Source organism: Rattus norvegicus, chromosome 4 (genome assembly GCF_036323735.1).
Source record: "Rattus norvegicus strain BN/NHsdMcwi chromosome 4, GRCr8, whole genome shotgun sequence".
NCBI lineage: Eukaryota > Metazoa > Chordata > Mammalia > Rodentia > Muridae > Rattus > Rattus norvegicus.
In genome coordinates this window covers 30,949,967-30,972,714 of record NC_086022.1, presented here as the reverse complement: position 1 = coordinate 30,972,714, position 22,748 = coordinate 30,949,967, and the positions used below count along the sequence as shown (strand labels likewise).

At 40.7% G+C, this 22,748-nt stretch overlaps 1 long non-coding RNA gene across 1 annotated transcript in view; it reads left to right on the top strand.

The window, feature by feature from the left end:
* LOC134486558 (uncharacterized) overlaps positions 1-22,748 on the top strand; it is a 58,263-nt gene that overhangs the window by 18,485 nt on the left and 17,030 nt on the right. Inside the window, exon 3 of the long non-coding RNA XR_010065758.1 lies at positions 1,293-1,433. This is a non-coding gene — a long non-coding RNA (uncharacterized LOC134486558). The remainder of the gene's footprint in view (positions 1-1,292; positions 1,434-22,748) is intronic.

The window sequence follows — 22,748 nt, the reverse complement described above, 5'->3', positions numbered from 1 at the left end:
GGCTGAACCTAAGACCATTGGAAAACACAAGTTATTTACATTACGAATCACAACAATAGCAAAATTAGAGTTAAAAAGCAGCAAAGGAAATAGTTTTGGTTGGGAGGGGGTCATCACAACATGAGAAACTGTATTAAAGGGCTGCAGCATTAGGAGGGTGAAGAACTACTGCTCTAAAGTGTAGAATGTGACCACTTGTTTATTTGCTCAGTCACTGCTTCCAGACATTGCTACTTCTGGGGTAACCTGGACTCTCCTTGGCCTTCCTTCAGACCAGAAGTTGGGAGGGGTGTTGAAGCATGACCTTTTCAATGACCTGTGAAATCCACCCTAGCTTTTTTTGTGAGCTTGATTGACAGAATGGGTTTTAGTATTTCTAATTCTGAAGAAACAACAGAGAACGGCCCCAGACTATAAGCAGGGTACAATGCCCATGGCCAATCTTTCCTGATGTCCTAACTCAAGCATCTCCAGGCAATGTCAGGAGTTCCAGTCTCCAATAGAGCAGATGTATCTGTGAATTTCTGTTTGTGTGTATTTTGTTTTCTTGATTTTTTTATTGTATCCAAGAACTCATCATCATCATTATTATTATGTGTATATATGTACATGAGTATGTTATATATGTTTCTATGAGTTACTGAGTCTATTTAGCTTGGTTCACATGTATGTGTGCCCAGGGATGACCATTAGGGACTGGACAAATGATGTGGAGCTTGTTCACAAAGAAAGCTGAAGTCACTTGTAGCCTGTAGTTCTTCAGCTGTTGGTGAGGCCATGTGGAATTTCCCTTGTCTACAGTGACATGTCATTTAAGATTGTCCTCATGCTGGGCTTGTTCAAGCAACCATGTTGTTGAGAGTTCATATGTACAGTTTCCCCATTGTGCCTGAAAGATCCCCAAAGAGAGACCCTTACTCAAATCTCGGGAAATTGCAGACCCCAGACACAGAGAGACCATTTTGGATGTAATACGCAAAGGCGAGGTTTATTATGGAGATCTATTATGGAAATCTCCGGGCCGACACGTATCCCATGCAGGAGACAGAGGTGTCGACCCCGAGTGGCTGGGAGAAGGGCTTTTTAAAGGAAGAAGTCACAAGCTCCAGGAGATGGGGGGATGTCAGAAGGAAATACCAAAAATGTCACAAGGGGAAACTCTCAAAGTCACAGGATTGTCCTCATGATAGTGTTTTATGGTCAGCTAGTTCCTGGAGCAGGGCTATTGAGGCAGGAGGAAGGTTAGGTCGTCCTCATTGTTCCCAAAGCAGGCCTCTTTTTTGTCCTTTTAGGGTAAATGTTTGTTAGAGTTGATGAAGCTCCTGCACCTGATAAACATCTGGATAGGCTTTGCTCCGGCTCCCTGGAACTCTATCTGCAGGACGCAATGACTAGAGCAGTATACAATAAGGACTTGGACAAACATCACAAGGGTAAGGCTTGTTACTCGTTTACTCATGTCCGGAGTCATTTGGAGGGCCGGTGAATGAGTCAGTACCAGATGCCCTGGAATTTTAATTTTCTTATCTGCCTTAAAATGCCATCTCTCAGTGCCTAGGGGACACTATGTAACAGCAGGCATCCTAAGCCCCTGACTCGTACAGTCTTTCTGCTCCCTCTTCCACAGTTTTCCCTAAACCCTAGTTTTAAGGGTTGCACTGCAGATACATCAATCCTGACAGGTTTTGTATCATTGTAATAGTCTCATTCATTGCCAAAACAAGCTTCTTTGATGAGAGTGAGGGATACATTCATCTGTGACGTAAGAATAATTATTTAGTAAACAGTAAGTAGTTATATTGGTTTAGGAAGCTGCCAACTGAAGGTTCTCTTCTCCAGTCTGTGATATTTTCAGTCATGGGTAGTTTGATAGATTAATAATATAGGAATCAATATCCTCCTTTTGAGTGGGCCTTAAGTCCAATTACACGACTGTCAGTTATCCCAAAGGCAAAAGCGTCACTATTGACCTTTGTGGATATCTTCCTGGTCCAGTCATGCTTGTGTTTCACAAGCTTGAACTGTGTAGGACTACTGGGTGCTCCTTTCCCTTGAGAACTTGCCTAACACTTTCTCACAGTATGAGACATAGTTCTCAGGGAGGAGGCTTCTAGGTTTGTTCCGGCTTCATATTTTCAAGTGCAATGTCCACAGCGTGCCATGCCTTGAGCAATAGTTCTTACCTTCTAATTCTGGAAGGAAGTCAATGGCGATATTGATTTCTTTGAAGTCTCTTGTATTCTTTTTTTTTTTTTATTAACTTGAGTATTTCTTATATACATTTTGAGTGTTATTCCCTTTCCCGGTTTCCGGGCAAACACCCCCCTCCCCCCTCCCCTTCCTTATGGGTGTTCCCCTCCCAACCTCCCCCCATTGCCGCCCTCCCCCCCATAGTCTAGTTCACTGGGGGTTCAGTCTTAGCAGGACCCAGGGCTTCCCCTTCCACTGGTGCTCTTACTAGGATATTCATTGCTAACTATGGGGTCAGAGTCCAGGGTCAGTCCATGTATAGTCTTTAGGTAGTGGCTTAGTCCCTGGAAGCTCTGGTTGCTTGACATTGTTGTACTTTTGGGGTCTCGAGCTCCTTCAAGCTCTTCCAGTTCTTTCTCTGATTCCTTCAACGGGGGACCTATTCTCAGTTCAGTGGTTTGCTGCTGGCATTCGCCTCTGTATTTGCTGTATTCTGGCTGTGTCTCTCAGGAGCGATCTACATCCGGCTCCTGTCGGTCTGCACTTCTTTGCTTCATCCATCTTGTCTAATTGGGTGGCTGTATATGTATGGGCCACATGTGGGGCAGGCTCTGAATGGGTGTTCCTTCAGTCTCTGTTTTAATCTTTGCCTCTCCCTTCCCTGCCAAGGGTATTCTTTTTCCTCATTTAAAGAAGGAGTGAAGCATTCACATTCTGATCATCCGTCTTGAGTTTTGTTTGTTCTAGGGATCTAGGGTAATTCAAGCATTTGGGCTAATAGCCACTTATCAATGAGTGCATACCATGTATGTCTTTCTGTGATTGGGTTAGCTCACTCAGGATGATATTTTCCAGTTCCAACCATTTGCCTACGAATTTCATAAACTCGTTGTTTTTGATAGCTGAGTAATATTCCATTGTGTAGATGTACCACATTTTCTGTATCCATTCCTCTGTTGAAGGGCATCTGGGTTCTTTCCATTTTCTGGCTATTATAAATAAGGCTGCGATGAACATAGTGGAGCACGTGTCTCTTTTATATGTTGAGGCATCTTTTGGGTATATGCCCAAGAGAGGTATAGCTGGATCCTCAGGCAGTTCAATGTCCAATTTTCTGAGGAACCTCCAGACTGATTTCCAGAATGGTTTTACCAGTCTGCAATCCCACCAACAATGGAGGAGTGTTCCTCTTTCTCCACATCCTCGCCAGCATCTGCTGTCACCTGAGTTTTTGATCTTAGCCATTCTCACTGGTGTGAGGTGAAATCTCAGGGTTGTTTTGATTTGCATTTCCCTTATGACTAAAGATGTTGAACATTTCTTTAGGTGTTTCTCAGCCATTCGGCATTCCTCAGCTGTGAATTCTTTGTTTAGCTCTGAACCCCATTTTTTAATAGGGTTATTTGTCTCCCTATGGTCTCACTTCTTGAGTTCTTTGTATATTTTGGATATAAGGCCTCTATCTGTTGTAGGATTGGTAAAGATCTTTTCCCAATCTGTTGGTTGCCGTTTTGACCTAACGACAGTGTCCTTTGCCTTACAGAAGCTTTGCAGTTTTATAAGATCCCATTTGTCGATTCTTGATCTTAGAGCACAAGCCATTGGTGTTTTGTTCAGGAAATTTTTTCCAGTGCCCATGTGTTCCAGATGCTTCCCTAGTTTTTCTTCTATTAGTTTGAGTGTGTCTGGTTTGATGTGGAGGTCCTTGATCCACTTGGACTTAAGCTTTGTACAGGGTGATAAGCATGGATCGATCTGCATTCTTCTACATGTTGCCCTCCAGTTGAACCAGCACCATTTGCTGAAAATGCTATCTTTTTTCCATTGGATGGTTTTGGCTCCTTTGTCAAAAATCAAGTGACCATAGGTGTGTGGGTTCATTTCTGGGTCTTCAATTCTATTCCATTGGTCTATCTGTCTGTCTCTGTACCAATACCATGCAGTTTTTATCACTATTGCTCTGTAATACTGCTTGAGTTCAGGGATAGTGATTCCCCCTGAAGTTCTTTTATTGTTGAGGATAGCTTTAGCTATCCTGGGTTTTTTGTTATTCCAGATGAATTTGCAAATTGTTCTGTCTAACTCTTTGAAGAATTGGATTGGTATTCTGATGGGGATTGCATTGAATCTGTAGATTGCTTTTGGTAAAATGGCAATTTTTACTATATTAATCCTGCCAATCCATGAGCGTGGGAGATCTTTCCATCTTCTGAGGTCTTCTTCAATTTCTTTCCTCAGTGTCTTGAAGTTCTTAGTGTACAGATCTTTTACTTGCTTGGTTAAAGTCACACCGAGGTACTTTATATTATTTGGGTCTATTATGAAGGGTGTAGTTTCCCTAATTTCTTTCTCGGCTTGTTTCTCTTTTGTGTAGAGGAAGGCAACTGATTTATTTGAGTTAATTTTATACCCAGCCACTTTGCTGAAGTTGTTTATCAGCTTTAGTAGTTCTCTGGTGGAACTTTTGGCATCACTTAAATATACTATCATATCATCTGCAAATAGTGATATTTTGACCTCTTCTTTTCCGATCTGTATCCCCTTGATCTCCTTTTGTTGTCTGATTGCTCTGGCTAGAACTTCAAGAACTATATTGAATAAGTAAGGAGAGAGTGGGCAGCCTTGTCTAGTCCCTGATTTTAATTAGATTGCTTCAAGTTTCTCTCCATTTAGTTTAATGTTAGCAACTGGTTTGCTGTATATGGCTTTTACTACGTTTAGGTATGGGCCTTGAATTCCTATTCTTTCCAGGACTTTTATCATGAAGGGGTATTGAATTTTGTCAAATGCTTTCTCAGCATCTAATGAAATGATCATGTGGTTCTGTTCTTTCAGTTTGTTTATATAATGGATCACGTTGATGGTTTTCCGTATATTAAACCATCCCTGCATGCCTGGGATGAAGCCTACTTGATCATGGTGGATGATTGTTTTGATGTGCTCTTGAATTCGGTTTGCCAGAATTTTATTGAGTATTTTTGCGTCCATATTCATAAGGGAAATTGGTCTGAAGTTCTCTTTCTTTGTTGTGTCTTTGTGTGGTTTAGGTATAAGAGTAATTGTGGCTTCGTAGAAGGTATTCGGTAGTGATCCATCTGTTTCAATTTTGTGGAATAGTTTGGATAATATTGGTATGAGGTCTTCTATGAAGGTTTGATAAAATTCTGCACTAAACCCGCTGGACCTGGGCTCTTTTTGGTTGGGAGACCTTTAATGACTGCTTCTATTTCCTTAGGAGTTATGGGGTTGTTTATCTGGTTTATCTGTTCCTGATTTAACTTCGATACCTGGTATCTGTCTAGGAAATTGTCCGTTTCCTGAAGATTTTCAAGTTTTGTTGAATATAGGTTTTTATAGTAAGATCTGATGATTTTTTGAATTTCCTCTGAATCTGTAGTTATGTCTCCCTTTTCATTTCTGATTTTGTTAATTTGGACGCACTCTCTGTGTCCTCTCGTTAGTCTGGCTAAGGGTTTATCTGTCTTGTTGATTTTCTCAAAGAACCAACTTTTGGTTCTGTTGATTCTTTCTATGGTCCTTTTTGTTTCTACTTGGTTGATTTCAGCTCTGAGTTTGATTATTTCCTGCCTTCTACTCCTCCTGGGTGTATTTGCTTCTTTTTGTTCTAGAGCTTTTAGGTGTGCTGTCAAGCTGCTGACATATGCTCTTTCCTGTTTCTTTCTGCAGGCACTCAGCGCTATGAGTTTTCCTCTTAGCACAGCTTTCATTGTGTCCCGTAAGTTTGGGTATGTTGCACCTTCATTTTCATTAAATTCTAAAAAGTTTTTAATTTCTTTCTTTATTTCTTCCTTGACCAGGTTATCATTGAGTAGAGCATTGTTCAATTTCCACATATATGTGGGCATTCTTCCCTTATTGTTATTGAAGACCAGTTTTAGGCCGTGGTGGTCCGATAGCATGCATGGGATTATTTCTATCTTTCTGTACCTGTTGAGGCCCGTTTTTTGACCAATTATATGGTCAATTTTGGAGAAAGTACCATGAGGAGCTGAGAAGAAGGTATATCCTTTTGCTTTAGGATAGAATGTTCTATAAATATCCGTTAAGTCCATTTGGCCCATGACTTCTCTTAGTCTGTCGACATCACTGTTTAATTTCTGTTTCCATGATCTGTCCATTGATGAGAGTGGGGTGTTGAAATCTCCCACTATTATTGTATGAGGTGCAATGTGTGTTTTGAGCTTTAGTAAGGTTTCTTTTACGTATGTAGGTGCCCTTGTATTTGGGGCATAGATATTTAGGATTGAGAGTTCATCTTGGTGGATTTTTCCTTTGATGAATATGAAGTGTCCTTCCTTATCTTTTTTGATGACTTTTAATTGAAAATTGATTTTATTTGATATTAGAATGGCTACTCCAGCTAGCTTCTTCTGACCATTTGCTTGGAAAGTTGTTTTCCAGCCTTTCACTCTGAGGTAGTGTCTGTCTTTGTCTCTGAGGTGTGTTTCCTGTAGGCAGCCTAACGCAGGGTCCTCGTTGCATATCCAGTTTGTTAATCTATTTCTTTTTATTGGGGAGTTGAGGCCATTGATGTTGAGAGATATTAAGGAATAGTGATTATTGCTTCCTGTTATATTCATATTTGGATGTGAGGTTATGTTTGTGTGCTTTCATTCTCTTTGTTTTGTTGCCAAGACGATTAGTTTCTTGCTTCTTCTAGGGTATAGCTTGCCTCCTTATGTTGGGCTTTACCATTTATTATCCTTTGTAGTGCTGGATTTGTAGAAAGATATTGTGTAAATTTGGTTTTGTCATGGAATATCTTGGTTTCTCCATCTATGTTAATTGAGAGTTTTGCAGGATACAGTAACCTGGGCTGGCATTTGTGTTCTCTTAGGGTCTGTATGACATCTGTCCAGGATCTTCTGGCCTTCATAGTTTCTGGCGAGAAGTCTGGTGTGATTCTGATAGGTCTGCCTTTATATGTTACTTGACCTTTTTCCCTTACTGCTTTTAATATTCTTTCTTTATTTTGTGCGTTTGGTGTTTTGACTATTATGTGACGGGAGGAGTTTCTTTTCTGGTCCAATCTATTTGGAGTTCTGTAGGCTTCTTGTATGCCTGTGGGTATCTCTTTTTTTAGGTTAGGGAAGTTTTCTTCTATGATTTTGTTGAAGATATTTACTGGTCCTTTGAGGTGGGAGTCTTCACTCTCTTCTATACCTATTATCCTTAGGTTTGATCTTCTCATTGAGTCCTGGATTTCCTGTATGTTTTGGACCAGTAGCTTTTTCTGTTTTACATTATCTTTGACAGTTGAGTCAATGATTTCTATGGAATCTTCTGCTCCTGAGATTCTCTCTTCCATCTCTTGTATTCTGTTGGTGAAGCTTCTATCTACAGCTCCTTGTCTCTTCTTTTGGTTTTCTATATCCAGGGTTGTTTCCATGTGTTCTTTCTTGATTGCTTCTATTTCCATTTTTAATTCCTTCAACTGTTTGATTGTGTTTTCCTGGAACTCTTTCAAGGATTTTTGCGATTCCTCTCTGTAGGCTTCTACTTGTTTATTAATGTTTTCCTGTGATTCCCTAAGGGAGTTCTTCACGTCTTATTTGAAGTCCTCCAGCATCATGATCAAATATGATTTTGAAACTAGATCTTGCTTTTCTGGTGTGTTTGGATATTCCATGTTTGTTTTGGTGGGAGAATTGGGCTCCGATGATGCCATGTAGTCTTGGTTTCTGTTGCTTGGGTTCCTGCGCTTGCCTCTCGCCATCAGATTATCTCTAGTGTTACTTTGTTCTGCTATTTCTGACAGTGGCTAGACTGTCCTATAAGCCTGTGTGTCAGGAGTGCTGTAGACCTGTTTTCCTCTCTTTCAGTCAGTTATGGGGACAGAGTGTTCTGCTTTCGGGCATGTAGTTTTTCCTCTCTACAGGTCTTCAGCTGTTCCTGTGGGCCTGTGTCTTGAGTTCACCAGGCAGCTTTCTTGCAGCAGAAAAGTTGGTCTTACCTGTGGTCCCGAGGCTCAAGTTCGCTCGTGCGGTGCTGCCCACGGGCTCTCTGCTTTGTAGGGGCAGCAACCAGGAAGATATGCGCCGCACCTTCCGGGAGCTTCAGTGCAACAGCGTTCCAGATGGCCTTTGGTGTTTTCCTCTGGCGTCCGAGATGTGTGTGCAGAGAGCAGTCTCTTCTGGTTTCCCAGGCTTGTCTGCCTCTCTGAAGGTTTAGCTCTCCCTCCCACGGGATTTGGGTGCAGAGAACTGTTTATCCGGTCTGTTTCCTTCAGGTTCCGGCGGTGTCTCAGGCAGGGGTCCTGCCGCTCCTGGGCCCTCCCCCACGGGAGCCCAGAGGCCTTATACAGATTCCTCTTGGGCCAGGGATGTGGGCAGGGGTGGGCAGTGTTGGTGGTCTCTTCCGCTCTGCAGCCTCAGGAGTGCCCACCTGACCAGGTGGTTGGGTCTCTCTCTCACGGGGTCTGGGAGCAGAGAGCTGCTGCAGGCCGGGATCTGCGGGTGTGGGACTTCCCTCTTGTATTCTTCTGACCAACAGTTAGAGAAGAGATTTCTCATGCCTAGTTTTGGAGGTTTCATTAGATGACCCCTGGCTCTTAGGGGAGCATTATCGCCACAAATATAAAACTTCATTTAAACTATCTATCTGTATATCTATATATTTATATTATGTATAATTTAAGTAAACATCATATATGGCTCCTTATGTCTTCTCAAGTATCTGTAGTGTTATTGATGCCCCCCCCAATATTGCCCTCATCCCTGCTGCCCACATGAAGCTCCTCCTCTTCTTTCCCATTCCACCATCAGAGCACCTTTTCCTGGTGTTTCCACTTGGACTTACCCTTTGTACAGGGCGATAAAAAAGGGTTGGTTTGCATTTTTCTACATGCAGTTGAACCAGCACCATTTGTTGAAAGTGCTATCTTTTTTCCACTGCATGGTTTTAGCACCTTTGTCAAAGATCAAGTGACCATAGGTGCATGCGTTTATTTCTGGGTTTTCAATTCTATTCCAGTGATCTACCTGTCTGTCTCTGTACCAGTACCATACAGTTTTTATCACTATTGCTCTGTAATACAGCTTGAGGTCAAGGATGGTGATTCCCCCAGAAGTTCTTTTATTGTTGAGGATAGTTTTAGTTATCCTGGATATTCCAAATGATCTTGCAAATTGCTCTTTCTAACTCTGTGAAGAATTGATTTGGAATTATGATGGGGATTGCACTGAATCTGTAGATTGCTTTTGGCAAAATGACCATTTTTTTTACTATGTTAATCCTGCCAATCCATGAGCATGGGAGGTCTTTGTATCTTCTGAGATCTTCAATTTCTTTCTTCAGAGACTTGAAGTTCTTGTCATACAGATCCTTCACTTGCTTGGTTAGAGTCACACCGAGGTATATTTGTGACTATTATGAAGGGTGTCCTTCCCCTAATTTCTTTCTCAGCCTGTTTATCCGTTGAGTAGAGGAAGGCTACTGATTTGTTTGAGTTAATTTTATACACAGACACTTTGCTGAAGTTGTTTATCAGACTTAGTAGTTCTCTGGTGGAACTTTTGGGGTCACTTAAATATACTATCTTATCCTCTGCAAATAGTGATATTTTGACTTCTTACTTTCCAATTTGTATCCCTTTGATCTCCTTTGGTTGTCTGATTGCTGTGACTAGGACTTTGAGTACTACATCAAATAAGTAAAGACAGAGTCTGCAGCCTTGTCTAGTCCCCGATTTTAGTGGGGTTGCTTCAAATATCTATTTATTTTGATGTTGGCTATAGTTTGGAGTAAATTGCTTTTATTATGTTGAGGTACAGGTCTTGATCTTTCCAAGACTTGTATCACGAAGGGGTGTTGAATTATGTCAAATGCTTCCTTAGCATCTAATGAGATGATCATGGGTTTTTTTTTTCTTTGAATTTGTTTATATAGTGGATTACGTTGATCAATTTCCATATATTGAACCATCCCTGCTTCCCTGGGATAAAGCCTACTTGATCACAGTGGATGATCGTTTTGATGTGTTCTTGGATTCAGTTTGTAAGAATCTTATTGAGTATTTTTGTGTCAATATTCATGAGGGAAATTGGTCTGAAGTTCTCTTTCTTTGTTGGTCTTTGTGTGATTTAGGTATAAGCATAATTGTGGCAATGTTTGGCACCAATGGAAGGAGAAGCCCTTGGTCCTGCCAAGGCTTAGAGAGGGAGGAAGGTGTGGTTTTTGGGGAGGGGGGAACACCCTTATAAAAGAAGGGGAGGGTGTGGGATAGTGGGCTTATAGATGAGAACCCAGAAAAGGGTCAACAGACGTGGGCGTGCAGCTTAAGGTGTAGGACAAGGCTGTAGTCACAACTCAGTGGACAGAGTAAGGGCCTAGCATCTTGTGTTCAGGTTCATGGGTCACCCCACAAACTACAAAAATATCTATCCCAGTCAAATAGGTATATTTAATTGAATGAACACATTAATAATGATTGATCAGATCCATAACTCACATTTAGGGGGCAGAGCCGTGGCCCCAAATATTTTCTTTCTCAACTTATGACAAAAAAAGACAGAAAGAAAGAAAGGAAGGAAGGAAGGAAGGAAGGAAGGAAGGAAGAAAAAGAAAAATACAAAAAGCACAAGTAGCTCATATCAAGTTTGCAGGAAGTGTTGTGAAATTGTCTCTTCTGATTAGGCCATTTTAGACATAACAGTGCATAGTGACTGTTAATTTGATGGGTCCTATGTTCAGCTTTGTGGAACATTGTAATTTTAACAATTTTTACAATACAGAACATACACAACAAAACAGGATGTGATCCCCATGACCTTGCTCTGTATCAGGTTAGTTTTTTGTGTCAGTGATTGTCAGGCATATTACGGCAACTATCTGAAAGAGCTGGCAGACGTGGAACAAAATGGCTATAGGTATAGTTGTGGGTTACACACCTCAATCCTCATTGGCTAATACTGTCCTCACAGTCCTTGGAGGTCCCTCTTGTAAGTCGAGCTATTAGAAAGGTGAAGCAGGATTATCTGAGCTCAATTTGAACCTGGCAAGCCAGGTAGAGGGCAACATGAGATACTTGAGACCCTGTCTAAAAACCACACTGAAACCCACCTTACATCCAAGGCATCGTCTACCATTTTTTTCACTTTTTTTTTTTTCGGAGCTGGGGACCGAACCCAGGGCCTTGCGCTTCCTAGGTAAGCGCTCTACCACTGAGCTAAATCCCCAGCCCCCATTTTTTTCACTTTTTACCATTCTCTCCCTACCAGTCTTTAATGTTGGAGTGACAGGAAACAACCTGAAATGTTCTTTCTAGTCTAAGGACCTTGATCTGTCTTTTCTTAAGTCTGCATTAAGAACAAATGAAAGTGTGTAACAGCATCTGACCGACTGAGTATTATCTACTCAGCAGATCTAGCATAACACTGTGCCTATGACAATCTCAAGCTTCCCTGAGTGTTGCCGCCCCAGCAAGAAGTATCAAGTACTGAGGTGAAACCCCAGGGATCCTTTCAACGGGCTAGACAGAAGCCATGAGAGATACTTTACTTCTTTGTCCTTAGGTTATATCAAGCTGACACAATGTGAACCTGGTTGTCCATTTAGCCATACATCTTTCTTGCACTCCCATGTTTCTGAGTTTAGTAAAGGGCAGAATTCATGCTCCACCATTCAAGATGTATCTTGATATATTTTCCCAAGGGTCAGCGTTTTTGTATAGAATTGGGAGTAGTCAAGCCAGTGCTGCCCTCAGTACAAAGTGACATGTATCAATAATAATTAAGCACAGTGTATTTGTGTACACAAGTACTTTAGTGGAGAACGCAGCATAACTGAGGAGTGGAAAACCAGCACTGTGTCCTGGCCTTTCTTTGCCTAGAACTGGCTCACAGGCAGGTGGGGGCATACCTTGAGTTCCTCTGCAGGGACAGAGTGACATTGAATAGTCACTGAGCAGGCTGAGCAACACTGTTGAAACACCTCATTTCAGGAACACATCTGTTTCCTATCTTAAGAGCTCCTGTTGAAGCCATGAAACTTTTCTAAGCATGGTAAGGTCATTCACACAACTTTCCTAATGCTACACAGTTCCTCAAAGTCTTGCCCCTAACCCAGCTCAAGTGCAGCAAGTTTGTTACATGCCTGCCAGCTATTTCATAGTGTTGCTGTACTATGCTTGCTTCTATTTCATGGATGCCAAAAACAAACACACAAACAAACACAACAAAACAAAAACAAAACAAAAAACCTGACAATGGGCACAGTGATGCTGGTCACATACCCTGTTACATTCTGCATCTGATGAGGTTTGTTAATCTGGATTTCCACAACTATATGCTTCACATAGGAACCACCAAATTCAAGGTAAATATCAACTATTTTGTCTAAAGTGGCTTGAATCAGGACCCACAAAGGGCAGCATTTCCAGCACTTGTGCATGAGTTCATGTGGTTTTTGCAATGAGCTGTCCCTAAGAAATGTAAAATACACAGTTTTGAGGTGTCACTTTTGTTGATCTGTCTTGGGGGTGTGCTTTTAATTAACCATCCATATTTAACTGAATTCAGTGTTCATGTGGTTTGTGAATTGACCACTTGACACCAAAACTTCCCTTCAGCTGCATTTAGGACAATGAGCCAAGGTCAGGAATGGTGACATCTTGCCATAAATTTTGTGACAAGAAGGATGGGGAAATCATCCCTTGTGATGAGCATCAAGTCGGCTTGATGGTTTTTAGGTTTCTGTTGGCCCTGTACAACAGCTTCAAGAGCCCAGTTCTGATGTTCCTTGGGATTCCCATGATGATGCACTCTGATATGACAGGAAAAACCAGAACAATTGTCAGAGAGCTTGATTTATAAAATACAGGGAACATTGCAAACTTATGGTGTAGGACATTTGATCACATTGTAAATCCTAAGATCACGTTATTTACTGAAAAAAAAAAACCTCCAGTGCTGTAGGTCAGCAGTAGCATAGACCTTTAACCCAAGAACTTCCTGTTTATTGTAAAGAAGTACTTTCTTATTCTGTGGCTCAGTCCTAACACACATGGATATTGCATAGTCTTCGAGAGACCTCAAGAATATACTCAGGCAAAACCAGAGGAATCTATACAAGAGCCTAACACACCATCTCATAATGACATTGAAAGTGGGTGGTCCAAGGTTGTTAGAAAACCAACCTTCATTCATTCATCCACTGATGACATACGACCCTGGTGGCCTATGAAAAGTACCTCCTTAGACACAGCCTGGATCTGAAGGGACCCAGTCAAACAGCTCCCTGTACCCAAATCCTGTGGGAGGGAGAGCTAGACCTTCAGAGGGGCAGACACGCCTGGGAAGTCAAAGGAGACTACTCTCTGCCCACATTTCTGATATCTAGAGGGAAACGCCTAGCGCCTAGCGCCATCTGGGCCTCCTGTGCACTGGGTCCTGAGCGAAGGCGGGGCAGGCCCTTCTCACAGAGAGCTGAAAAGCAGATCTGAGAAGTGACTCCAGGCCCGAGACCAGAGGCAAGACCAACTTTTCTGCTCCAAGTAATCTTCCTGGTGGACTCGGTACACATACCCACAGGAACACCTGAACACCAATAGACAGGAATGACTACACGCCTGAAAGCAGAACACTCTGTTCCCATAACTGGCTGGAAGAAAACAGGAAAACACGTCTACAGCACTCCTGACACACAGGCCTATAGGACGGTCTAACCACTGTCAGAAGTAGCAGAACAAGGTAACACCAGAGACAACCTGATGGCAAGAAGCAAGCACAGGAACCCAAGCAACAGAAACCAAGACTACATGGCATCATCGGAGCCCAATTCTCCCACCAAAGCAAACACTGAATATCCAAACACACCACAAAAGCAAGATCTAGATTTAAAATCACATTTGATCATGATGCTGAATGACTTCAAGAAAGACATAAAGAACTCCCTTAGAGAAACACAGGAAAACACAAATAACAAGTAGAAGCCTATAGAGAGGAAATGCAAAAATCCCTGAAAGAATTACAGGAAAACACAAACAGGTGAAGGAATTAAAAATGGAAATAGAAGCAATAAAGAAAGCACAAAGGTAGACAGCCCTGGATATAGAAAACCAAAGGAAGAGACAAGGAGCCATAGATACAAGCATCATCAACAGAATGCAAAAGATAGAAGAGAGAATCTCAGGAGCAGAAGATTCCATAGAAATCATCGACACAACTGTCAAAGATAATGTAAAACGAAAAAAGCTACTGGCCCAAATCATACAGGAAATCCAGGACTCAATGAGAAGATCAAACCTAAGGATAATAGGCATAGAAGAGAGTGAAGATTCTCAACTCAAAGGACCAGTAAATATCTTCAACAAAATCATAGAAGAAAACTTCCCTAACCTAAAAAAAGAGATACCCATAGGCATACAAGAAGCCTACAGAACTCCAAATAGATTGGACCAGAAAAGAAAATCCTCCTGTCACATAATAGTCAAAACACCAAATGCACAAAATAAGAAAGAATATTAAAAGCAGTAAGGGTAAAAGATCAAGTAGCATATAAAGGCAGACCTATCAGAATTTAACCAGACTTCACCAGAGACTATGAAAGCTAGAAGATCCTGGACTGATGTCATACAGACCCTAAGAGAACACAAATGCCAGCCCAGGTTACTGTATCCTGCAAAACTCTCAATTAACATAGATGGAGAAACCAAGATATTCCATGACAAAACCAAATTCACACAATGTCTTTCTACAAATTCAGCCCTACAAAGGATAGTAAATGGTAAAGTCCAACACAAGGAGCTACACCCTAGAAAACACAAGTAGCTACACCCTAGAAAAAGCAGGAAACTAATGGTTTTGCAACAAAACAAAGAGAAGACAAGCACACAAACATAATCTCACATCCAAACACGAATATAACAGGAAACAACAATCACTATTCCTTAATATCTCTCAACATAAATGGGCTCAATTCCCCAATAAAAAGACAAAGATTAACAAACTGGATACACAATGAGGACCCAGCATTTTGCTGCCTACAGTAAACACACCTCAGAGACAAAAACAAACACTACCTCAGAGTAAAAGGCTAGAAAACAACTTTCCAAGCAAAAGTCTGAAGAAGCAAGCTGAAGTAGACATTTTAATATCGAATAAAATTGATTTTCAACCAAAAGTCATCAAAAAAAATAAGGAAGGACACTTCATATTCATTAAAGAAAAATCCAACAAGATGAACTCTCAATCCTAAATATCTATGCTCCAAATACAAGGGCACCTACATACATAAAAGAAACCTTACCTCTCTGCTATCAAACCCCGTGGGAGAGAGACCTCACCGCCTGGTCAGGTGGGCACTCCTGAGGCTGCAGAGCGGAAGAGACCACCAACACTGCCCACCCCTGCCCACATCCCTGGCCCAAGAGGCAACTGTATAAGGCCTCTGGGTTCCCGTAGGGGAGGGCCCAGGAGCGGCAGGACCCCTGCGCCTGAGACACCGCCGGAACCTGAAGGAAACAGACAGGATAAACAGTTCTCTGCACCCAAATCCCGTGGGAGGGAGAGCTAAACCTACAGAGAGGCAGACACGCCTGGGAAACCAGAAGAGACTGCACTCTGCGCACATCCAGACGCCAGAGGAAAACACCAAATGCCATCTGGAACCCTGGTGCACGGAGGCTCCCGGAAAGAGCGGCGCAGATCTTCCCGGTTGCTTCCGCCGAGGAGAGGACTTAGGCAGTACCCCATGAGCAAACTTGAGCCTTGGAACCACAGGTAGGACCAACTTTTCCCCTGCAAGAAAGCTGCCTGGTGAACTCAAGACACAGGCCCACAGAAACAGCTGAAGACCTGTAGAGAGGAAAAACTACACGCCCGAAAGCAGAAGACTCTGTCCCCATAACTGGCTGAAAGAAAACAGGAAAACAGGTCTACAGCACTCCTGACACACAGGCTTATAGGATAGTCTAGCCACTGTCAGAAATAGCAGAACAAAGTAACACTAGAGATAATCTGATGGCGAGAGGCAAGCGCAGGAACCCAAGCAACAGAAACCAAGACTACATGGCATCATCGGAGCCCAATTCTCCCACCAAAATAAACATGGAATATCCAAACACACCAGAAAAGCAAGATCTAGTTTCAAAATCGTATTTGATCATGATGCTGGAGGACTTCAAGAAAGACGTGGAGAACTCCCTTAGAGAACAAGTAGAAGCCTACAGAGAGGAATCGCAAAAATGCCTGAAAGAATTCCAGGAAAACATAAATAAACAAGTAGAAACCCATAGAGAGGAGACACAAAAATCCCTGAAAGAATTCCAGGAAAACATAAATAAACAAGTAGAAACCCATAGAGAGGAGACACAAAAATCCCTGAAAGAATTCCAGGAAAACACAATCAAACAGTTGAAGGAATTAAAAATGGAAATAGAAGCAATCAAGAAAGAACACATGGAAACAACCCTGGACATAGAAAATCAAAAGAAAAGACAAGGAGCTGTAGATACAAGCTTCACCAACAGAATACAAGAGATGGAAGAGAGAATCTCGGAAGCAGAAGATTCCATAGAAATCATTGACTCAACTGTCAAAGATAATGTAAAGCAGAAAAAGCTACTGGTCCAAAACATACAGGAAATCCAGGACTCAATGAGAAGATCAAACCTAAGGATAATAGGTATAGAAGAGAGTGAAGACTCCCAGCTCAAAGGACCAGTAAATATCTTCAACAAAATCATAGAAGAAAACTTCCCTAACCTAAAAAAAGAGATACCCACAGGCATACAAGAAGCCTACAGAACTCCAAATAGATTGGACCAGAAAAGAAACACCTCCCGTCACATAATAGTCAAAACACCAAATGCACAAAATAAAGAAAGAATATTAAAAGCAGTAAGGGAAAAAGGTCAAGTAACATATAAAGGCAGACCTATCAGAATCACACCAGACTTCTCGCCAGAAACTATGAAGGCCAGAAGATCCTGGACAGATGTCATACAGACCCTAAGAGAACACAAATGCCAGCCCAGGTTACTGTATCCTGCAAAACTCTCAATTAACATAGATGGAGAAACCAAGATATTCCATGACAAAACCAAATTTACACAATATCTTTCTACAAATCCAGCACTACAAAGGATAATAAATGGTAAAGCCCAATATAAGGAGGCAAGCTATACCCTAGAAGAAGCAAGAAACTAATCGTCTTGGCAACAAAACAAAGAGAAGAAAAGCACACAAACATAACCTCACATCCAAATATGAATATAACAGGAAGCAATAATCACTATTCCTTAATATCTCTCAACATCAATGGCCTCAACTCCCCAATAAAAAGACATAGATTAACAAACTGGATACGCAATGAGGACCCTGCATTCTGCTACCTACAGGAAACACACCTCAGAGACAAAGACAGACACTACCTCAGAGTGAAAGGCTGGAAAACAACTTTCCAAGCAAATGGTCAGAAGAAGCAAGCTGGAGTAGCCATTCTAATATCAAATAAAATCAATTTTCAATTAAAAGTCATCAAAAAAGATAAGGAAGGACACTTCATATTCATCAAAGGAAAAATCCACCAAGATGAACTCTCAATCCTCATCTTCGGTTGGTTCATATACAAGTGTGCAATTTCTAGGCTTGAAAGTAAAATGATGCTATCTGGTGCTGGATAGAGGAGCCTTATTTTTTATTATGGCAGCTTGCTATTTTTGTAACATGGTGATTTGGTTGAACACAATAAAGTACTGTAGTAACTGAAAAAAAAAAGATATAAAGACAACAGTCCAGATAGTCTCATATACATAGATGGTTTTCACAAACGTCAGAAATCCACAAAGTATGAGATTTAAAGTTATTTATCTTTTTTTGAGACATATCTGCTCCTAACTGTTCCCCTTTGGTGGATTTAACGAAGCATGTGAACATCTCTACCTTCAGGTGAGGAAATAATTTGTGGCTAGGCAGCCACTTGACAAAACTGCCTGTTTCATCTGCAGACTATACTGTCCAGAAAAGGACAAATTATGCAGAATATTTGACTGATAAACTCTGCCAAGACAGGGTGATTAGCCCTTCAAAATCTCCATTTCAAGAGTCTGTCAGTTGATTTTGGGCCCGAAGACTGAAGACTTGCACTCACATGTTCCTAACAGGCGACTGCACTAGTGGAGATTTATCTCTACAACCTCTCAGTTCTGGAAGCCATCTTAGGCTTCCTATGTGTATAGATATTTGGTCGTTCTCAGATTTCTAATGGGGTTGAAGACTGATTCTAGTTTCATAGCCTATCAGGCTGTTTAACTCTGAAAATACATATTTTATTGGATAGTTATCAGATAGTGTACAAGCTAGCAAGATATAATATAGATTTTAGGCCTTTCTTAAATAATGGATAATAATGGAATGGATAACTAAATATTCTGTATAACTGATGTAGTGTGGGACTGGGTGTTAGATATATTTTATGCTTTTAATTACAAAATGATAATAGTTGTGCTCAGCTTTAAAAAAAAAGAAAAGAGAAGAAAAGAAAAGAAAAGAAGCCATGCTATGGATCAGCAGCGGCAGTATTGTGTATTTATCTCTTATGGGTGCAGCAAACCATTTGGGAACAGTTTATGGAGCAGAAATTCCAAATTAACCCTTCACTCACTGTGTCATGATATAGAACCATGGCGGTCTCACTGTCCCGCCGTGTTGTAAACTTCGATTCTTTTAATTGGATTCTTTAGGTTGTTTGTGCATTAAGGACGCATTAGGTACAGGGAGTAAAGAGTATGAAGGTGTCTTTAAAAAAAAAAGAAATGATGGAATTTTCCCGATATTTTTCAGCATCTAATGATATAATCATGTGACTTTTTTCAGTTTTTATATACTGAATTATATCAATGGATTTCCACATATTGAATCATCCCTTCATGTCTTGAATGAAATGTACTGGACTAAAATGGATGATGTATTGATGTGTTTCTGCATTCAGCTTGTGATTATTTTACTTTTTTTTAAATAAATGATCCTAAAAGAAAAAAAAAAGGAACCTTACTAAAGCTCAAAGCACACATTGCACCTCACAAAATAATAGTAGGAGATTTCAACACCCCACTCTCATCAATGGACAGGTCATGGAAACAGAAATTAAACAGAGACGTAGACAGACTAAGAGAAGTCATGAACCAAACAGATTTAACAGATATTTATAGAACATTCTCTCCTAAAACAGAAGAATATACCTTCTTCTCACCACCTCATGGAATTTTTTCCAAAATTGACCATATAATCAGTCAAAAAACAGGCATCAACAGATACAGAAAGGTAGAAATAATCCCATGTGTCCTATCAGACCACCACGGGCTAAAGCTGGTCTTCAATAACAATAAGGGAAGAATGCCCATATATACATGGAAGTTGAATAATGCTCTACTCAATGATAATCTGGTCAAGGAAGAAATAAAGAAAGAAATTAAAGACTTCTTAGAATATAATGAAAATGAAGGTACAACATACACAAACTTCTGGGCCACAATGAAAGCTGTGCTAAGAGGAAAACTCATAGCTCTGAGTGCCTGCAGAAAGAAACAGGAGAGAGCATATGTCACCAGCTTGACAGCACACCTAAAAGCTCTAGAACAAAAAGAAGCAAATACACCCAGGAGGAGTAGAAGGCAGGAAATAATCAAACTCAGAGCTGAAATCAACCAAGTAGAAACAAAAAGAACTATAGAAAGAATCAACAGAACCAAAAGTTGGTTCTTTGAGAAAATCAACAAGATACATATACCCTTAGCCAGACTAACGAGAGGACACAGAGAGTGTGTACAAATTAACAAAGTCAGAAACGAAAAGGGAGACATAACTACAGAATCAGAGGAAATTCAAAAAATCTTCAGATCCTACTACAAAAGCCTATATTCAACAAAACTTGAAAATCTGCAGGAAACGGACAATTTCCTAGACAGATACCAGGTATCGAAGTTAAATCAGGAACAGATAAACCAGATAAACAACCCCATAACTCCTAAGGAAATAGAAGCAGTCATTAAAGGTCTCCCAACCAAAAAGAGCCCAGGTCCAGACGGGTTTAGTGCAGAATTCTATCAAACCTTCATAGAAGACCTCATACCAATATTATCCAAACTATTCCACAAAATTGAAACAGATGGAGCCCTACCGAATTCCTTCTACGAAGCCACAATTACTCTTATACCTAAACCACACAAAGACACAACAAAGAAAGAGAACTTCAGACCAATTTCCTTTATGAATGTCGACGCAAAAATACTCAATAAAATTCTGGCAAACCGAATTCAAGAGCACATCAAAACAATCATCCACCATGATCAAGTAGGCTTCATCCCAGGCATGCAGGGATGGTTTAATATACGGAAAACCATCAACGTGATCCATTATATAAACAAACTGAAAGAACAGAACCACATGATCATTTCATTAGATGCTGAGAAAGCATTTGACAAAATTCAACACCCCTTCATGATAAAAGTCCTGGAAAGAATAGGAATTCAAGGCCCATACCTAAACGTAGTAAAAGCCATATACAGCAAACCAGTTGCTAACATTAAACTAAATGGAGAGAAACTTGAAGCAATCCCACTAAAATCAGGGACTAGACAAGGCTGCCCACTCTCTCCCTACTTATTCAATATAGTTCTTGAAGTTCTAGCCAGAGCAATCAGACAACAAAAGGAGATCAAAGGGATACAGATCGGAAAAGAAGAGGTCAAAATATCACTATTTGCAGATGACATGATAGTATATTTAAGTGATCCCAAAAGTTCCACCAGAGAACTACTAAAGCTGATAAACAACTTCAGCAAAGTGGCTGGGTATAAAATTAACTCAAATAAATCAGTTGCCTTCCTCTATACAAAAGAGAAACAAGCCGAGAAAGAAATTAGGGAAACGACACCCTTCATAATAGACCCAAATAATATAAAGTACCTCGGTGTGACTTTAACCAAGCAAGTAAAAGATCTGTACAATAAGAACTTCAAGACACTGAGGAAAGAAATTGAAGAAGACCTCAGAAGATGGAAAGATCTCCCATGCTCATGGATTGGCAGGATTAATATAGTAAAAATGGCCATTTTACCAAAAGCAATCTACAGATTCAATGCAATCCCCATCAAAATACCAATCCAATTCTTCAAAGAGTTAGACAGAACAATTTGCAAATTCATCTGGAATAACAAAAACCCAGGATAGCTAAAGCTATCCTCAACAATAAAAGGACTTCAGGGGGAATCACTATCCCTGAACTCAAGCAGTATTACAGAGCAATAGTGATAAAAACTGCATGGTATTGGTACAGAGACAGACAGATAGACCAATGGAATAGAATTGAAGACCCAGAAATGAACCCACACACCTATGGTCACTTGATTTTTGACAAAGGAGCCAAAACCATCCAATGGAAAAAAGATAGCATTTTCAGCAAATGGTGCTGGTTCAACTGGAGGGCAACATATAGAAGAATGCAGATCGATCCATGCTTATCACCCTGTACAAAGCTTAAGTCCAAGTGGATCAAGGACCTCCACATCAAACCAGACACACTCAAACTAATAGAAGAAAAACTAGGGAAGCATCTGGAACACATGGGCACTGGAAAAAATTTCCTGAACAAAACACCAATGGCTTATGCTCTAAGATCAAGAATCGACAAATGGGATCTCATAAAACTGCAAAGCTTCTGTAAGGCAAAGGACACTGTGGTTAGGACAAAACGGCAACCAACAGATTGGGAAAAGATCTTTACCAATCCTACAACAGATAGAGGCCTTATATCCAAAATATACAAAGAACTCAAGAAGTTAGACCGCAGGGAAACAAATAACCCTATTAAAAAATGGGGTTCAGAGCTAAACAAAGAATTCACAGCTGAGGAATGCCGAATGGCTGAGAAACACCTAAAGAAATGTTCAACATCTTTAGTCATAAGGGAAATGCAAATCAAAACAACCCTGAGATTTCACCTCACACCAGTGCGATTGGCTAAGATCAAAAACTCAGGTGACAGCAGATGCTGGCGAGGATGTGGAGAAAGAGGAACACTCCTCCATTGTTGGTGGGGTTGCAGACTGGTAAAACCATTCTGGAAATCAGTCTGGAGGTTCCTCAGAAAATTGGACATTGAACTGCCTGAGGATCCAGCTATACCTCTCTTGGGCATATACCCAAAAGATGCCTCAACATATAAAAGAGACACGTGCTCCACTATGTTCATCGCAGCCTTATTTATAATAGCCAGAAAATGGAAAGAACCCAGATGCCCTTCAACAGAGGAATGGATACAGAAAATGTGGTACATCTACACAATGGAATATTACTCAGCTATCAAAAACGAGTTTATGAAATTCGTAGGCAAATGGTTGGAACTGGAAAATATCATCCTGAGTGAGCTAACCCAATCACAGAAAGACATACATGGTATGCACTCATTGATAAGTGGCTATTAGCCCAAATGCTTGAATTACCCTAGATCCCTAGAACAAACAAAACTCAAGACGGATGATCAGAATGTGAATGCTTCACTCCTTCTTTAAATGAGGAAAAAGAATACCCTTGGCAGGG